Genomic DNA, 5,700 nt, shown 5'->3' with positions numbered 1-5,700 from the left:
CTGAGCTGGCAGCCAAATCCGATATACAGAGTACACAATACAGAGTTTATAACTTGGAACTACAGTAAAAAAAAAATTATATTTGTTTACTCACCCTTAAGCCCTCCAAAATGTAGATGAGTTTCTTTCATCTGAACAGATTTGGAGAAATGTAGCATTACATTACATCACTTTCTCTGATGGATCCTCTGCAGTGAAAGGGTGCAATCAGAATGAGAGTTCAAAACAGCTGATAAAAACAACACAATAATCCACAAGTCACTGACATTTTCATCAATTAACATCTTGTGAAGTAAAAATGTACATGTTTGTAACATCCATTCTTTTAACTTTTTAACCATTGCTGGGTTCTAGCCAAAATGTGGGTCCCATAGTTCATAAAAATGTTTCCTCACATTTCCACAAATCCACTGACATATTTGTTTAGAACTAGTACTGCTTGTAAACAGTGCTTGATCTGTGCATTTTTTTCTCCTGATTTAGACAAGACTACAGGAGGAAATAAAATATATATGTATATATATATATATATATATATATACTGTATATATATATATTATAATAAAATATATATACAGTATGTGTGTGTCTTTTTGTGTGTGTATATATACATATACATACAGTATATATATACAGTGGGTACGGAAAGTATTCAGACCCCTCCAATTGTCATTAATAATCATGGAATTTGAGAAATCAGACAAGCAAATATTTTCACTTTCTTCTACATCAAACAAAGATACAAAGGAAGTAAAATTGTTTGTGGTTTGACTGACCATTACTGACTGTGCTGAAGGTCTGAAGACACTAATCTATTCCATCACAAGCCACCAAGCTTGTGACGTGACATGTGGCCAAGTATGGTGACCCATACTCGGAATTAGTGCATCCAAAGTCCACACACACATCAGTGAACACACACCCGGAGCAGTGGGCAGCCATTTACGCTGTGGCACCCGGGGAGCAGTTGGGGGTTTGGTGCCTTGCTCAAGGGCACCTCAGTCGTGGTATTGAAGGTGGGAGAGAACACTGTACATTCACTCCCCCCACCTACAATCCCTGCCAGTACGAGACGAGTCCGACTCTCTAACCATTAGGCCACGACTTCCCCTGACATGAGAATAGCAGTTTTACTCAGTAAACTCAAGTAATCACCACTTGTATGAATGCTGCTGAATGATTTATTTGTGAATTACACCAATGCACTGAGGCCTGTGGAGGACACTGACAACATCATTAACGTCACCTTGCAGATCACTCTCTTGCAGATTATTGACATGGTAATGACTCACAGTCCATCACACATTCTTTCTCAGTCTCATTATCTCTGAGGATTTTTGGGCACATTTTGCTGCTTTGCCCTAGCCTTGCCCTTTTTAATTGTGTCTAAGGCAAGACTCTGAGACTGAAAAATTGGTTACCATATCACCATGTATTCCCCAGCTGATTAATTACAGTGCTTTAACATTTTTGTTTTACACATTTTCTGAAATGTTTAAATATGCTAATTATTTATATAATTAAATATATAAATTTAGATATTTTATTTATTAAATTTGATTTCCACTGGTCTGAAAGAGAACTGAAGCATATTAACCCAAAATCTCAAAATTGACCAGTGCATAAAAAACAGTAGTATCTTGCCTTAAATATATCAAAACGCATGCTAAGAAATGTAATTTTTGTAATTATATTGTAATTACATTTATATTGTAATTATATTCCATATATGTATTTATATGTATATGTATATGTATTTATATGTATATGTATCAATATATATATTGATTTAATGGTTTTAAAATGCCAGCTTGTACAATCATCAAGTCAGTATTTTCCTTACACCTTGTATACATCTTAATTGCTATTTAAAAAAAAAAAATTTTTTTAAACATTTTTTGTAAACAAATGTCTTCCATTTCTGAATGAACCTGAACTAAACTTAGACATTTAGTGTAATAAACGATTATGCTAATTAACTCAAGACATTCAGACTTTTAATGAGACTTTTTGTCTTTATACAATCTATAGATAGTTAAAATACAAATATGTTTTTACTATGCCTGACAAAAAATATTCAAATACTTTGTAATTCATAAACTGAAAGCAAGTTCATCATTCAACTATTGTCTGTTATTGTCTATTTTTCAATCAATTCCTGACAAAATCACTGTCATGTCAACTAGCATTTCAACTATTTTTTATTTATTTATTTATTTATTTATTTTTGCTGATATACCTTTTGAATGCTTATTTTGCTGACTGGAATATATTTATTAATATGGGTTCTAAATTCCACCTTTTTTTTCCTAGGATAAAAGAAACCAGATCCTCACAACATTACTTGTGGATTCGTCAGGTGTGGTTTGATGCATACCTCACCTGGAATAAGACAGACTACGATGGGCTTGATACCATCCGTATACCTAGTAGTTATGTATGGAGACCTGATATTGTCCTATATAACAAGTAGGTCGGATTGGTATTGGGTTTCATCGATTCAGCCACCAATTGAATGTCATGCCCTTTCCATCAGTTTGTTGTTGCCAAGGACACAGGCTGTACATTCTCATCAACTGCTTGTTCATGGGAGGTTCCAGTCAAATTGCTCTTTCTTCTTCTCATAACAACCTTGATTGCAATGCTATCTATCTATCTATCTATCTATCTATCTATACTGTATATGTATAGGTCTCTTGAAGTATCTTGGAGACGTTGCCACAGTTCTTCTGGATTTAGTCTGTCTCAGTTAGTTCTGTTTCTTCATGTCATTCCAGACAGACTGGATGATGATGAGATCAGATCTCTGTGTGGAGCACTAGCTGTTGTCAGACTACTTGTGCAAACAAAAATCTCACTGGATTATTACAATTAATGCAAAATTTATGTTTGGAAATGTAAACTGATCTTTTTTTACTGACACGCTATAGCAAAAGATAGAAATAACTGACTTAAAACCATTTTTTAGGTGGTGAAATTACTAGTGTTCTAATGATTTTGGCCACCACTGTATATATTATTCTCTACATTTCTGAATCGTATTTACATGTAAGAGTCCTGTGAGACAGATTTGGCCATAACATTGCTGTTTTGTCAAATGTAGAAAGTCTTAAAAGCTCTTTCCAAAGATTTAGCTGATCTGATGCTGTTTATAGCTGACAGATGGCCTGAGCTTTCCACTCACTATTTTTCATGTTCGGAAAGCTCATCATAGCAAAACATGCTAGAGTAGTAATGAATTTATAGAGCAAGTTCAGATTCTGACCCTTTAGTGCTTTTGGACAGTTTTGTGTGTGACATAGCAAATAGTAACAAATTAATCTGATTCACATGACTATCCTCCGACATGACATGTGGTTGTTTTCAATGTAAATACATATTCAGGATAGGAGGGGGCCAAATATAAAAAACATAACCATGAATTGTCACCCCAAAATGAAAAATTCCTGAAAATGTAGTCACCCTCAGGCCAATTAAGATGCAGATGAGTGTTTAATTTCTTAACCAGAACAGATTTGGATAAATTTAGCATTATATCACTTGCTCACCAATGAATACTCTGTAGTGAATGGGTGCCATGAGAATGAGGAGCTGATAAAACATCACAATAATCCACAAGTAATACAAACAACTGTGGTCCATCAATTCATGGGGTCATGATGCGATTTCAAGTTTTCCTTTCTCTTTGGAGTGTTACAAGCTGTTCGTGAATAGATAAGATCCCTAAAGTTGCAAAGACTAAAGTCTCAAACCCAAAGAGATAAAAGTTGAGACTCATGCACGCCCTCCTAAAACGCCTCGTTCAAACACGCCCCCACATGTCTACGTCACGATGTGGGAAGATTTGCATATCACCGCCCAAATGTTCACGCAAAGAAAGAAGGCGTAACTTTATTGCTGCTGCCACCGCCGCCGCCATGTTGTGAAGACAGACTGTGTGTTTCATTGCGACAGTGAAAATAGGCCTTCCAAAAGAGGACACGACTAGAAATCAGTGGTTAAGTTGTATTTACAACACTGTTCCAGAACAGTTCAACCCAAATATTCAGATGGTTACAGCGCATTTTATGGAGGACTGTTTCCTGATCCTGGGAAAGTAGACTACAATGCCGGCTGTTCTGACTCACAGACTGTAAGTACGTTTTCATATTTAAAGAATTTGCCACTGATGATTCAAACGTGAGTTTTTAGCAGAGTAGAGTAGGGCTTGTTGTTTGTCATTTCTCCGATCACAAATGCAGACATGGTTTTATGTTTACGCGGCGCGATGCAACGCAATGCGTAAAAAGACAGTACAAGTCATTATAATCAGTAATTATGTCTTCACTGGATGCAACAAATGCCTCGTTTATAATGGGTTTTAATGTTTTTTGTCTCGTCGCTCCAGGACATGGCATCACAATATGGTAAGGGGCGTACCATTTCCGTCACACACTTGAGGTATTCGGCCAATCACAACGCACTGGATAGCTGGCCAATCAGAGCACACCTCGCTTTTCAGACCGATGAGCTTTGTAAAAATGTACGCGTTTCAGAAAGGCGGGGCATAGAGGAGAAACAATAATGTACAGTATGTGGAAAATAACTTAAACCACATAAACACATTTCATTACACCAAATACACCAAATAATGTTCTTTTTAGCAACATCATATGACCCCTTTGACATCATGTAAAGTGAAAAGCTGAGTGTTTGTAAGAAACAAATTCATCACTGAGACTTTCATTTCACAAGACTTTATTTGATAGACTGGAGTCATGTGGATTACTTGTGCTAAATTTCTCCAAATCTGTTCTGATGAAGAAACAAACTCATCTATGTCTCGGATGGCCTGAGAGGGAGTACATTTTTGGGAAATTTTCATCTTTCAGTGTTGGTGACTATGTTAGTGATTTTATTGATTTTCACCTTCTGTCTTCCAGTGCAGATGACCAGTTCTCCAGCTCTATGGAGACTAATGTGGTGATCCGCCATGATGGACAGATTATGCGGGACCAGCCGGCAATAACCAAGAGCTCCTGCAAAGTGGATGTGTTTTACTTCCCTTTTGATGCCCAGCAGTGCTGCCTCACCTTTGGCTCTTGGACCCACAACGGCAACCAGATGGATCTTCATAATGCCCTGGACAGTGCTGATCTGGCTGACTTTGTGGAGAATGTAGAGTAAGAGGTTCAGGGAATGCCTGCAAAGAAGAACATTATTCACTATGGCTGCTGCTCAGACCCCTATTCAGATATCACATACACACTTCACCTGAAGAGAAGAGCTTCCTTTTACATCTTTAATCTGCTCATTCCCTGCACGATGATCTCCTTCTTGGCTCCGCTAGGCTTCTACCTTCCAGCCGACTCTGGAGAGAAAGTATCTTTAGGGGTCACAGTGTTACTAGCCCTTACCGTCTTCCAGCTTCTGGTTGATGAAAGCATGTCTCCTTCAGAGAATGTGCCACTCATTGGTGAGATCATTAGTTTTTATTCTAACATAGCCGTGATTTTATGATCATTAAGAATTGTATTATTAATGACAGCAGTGGATAGTAACACATAATTGCTGGCACAACACATAATTTAATTATGTATTTTGCTATTTTGCAGATACTTTTAAGCGAGTTTATCGTACATTGCCAAAAATAAATTTAAAAATTAAAAGTAAATACTTTTTTTTTTTTTAAATCTTAATCTGCATTTTTGTCATGGTTGC

At 36.7% G+C, this 5,700-nt stretch overlaps 1 pseudogene; it reads left to right on the top strand.

Moving 5' to 3' along the window:
- Positions 1 to 1,166: 1,166 nt before the first annotated feature.
- LOC107590103 (neuronal acetylcholine receptor subunit alpha-10-like) lies at positions 1,167 to 5,499 on the top strand (annotated as a pseudogene).
- Positions 5,500 to 5,700: the final 201 nt, after the last annotated feature.

This window comes from Sinocyclocheilus grahami, unplaced genomic scaffold (genome assembly GCF_001515645.1).
Source record: "Sinocyclocheilus grahami isolate Dianchi unplaced genomic scaffold, SAMN03320097.WGS_v1.1 scaffold124.1, whole genome shotgun sequence".
NCBI lineage: Eukaryota > Metazoa > Chordata > Actinopteri > Cypriniformes > Cyprinidae > Sinocyclocheilus > Sinocyclocheilus grahami.
Note: the sequence above shows the minus strand (reverse complement) of the source record. Positions and strands in the feature narration are given on the sequence as shown.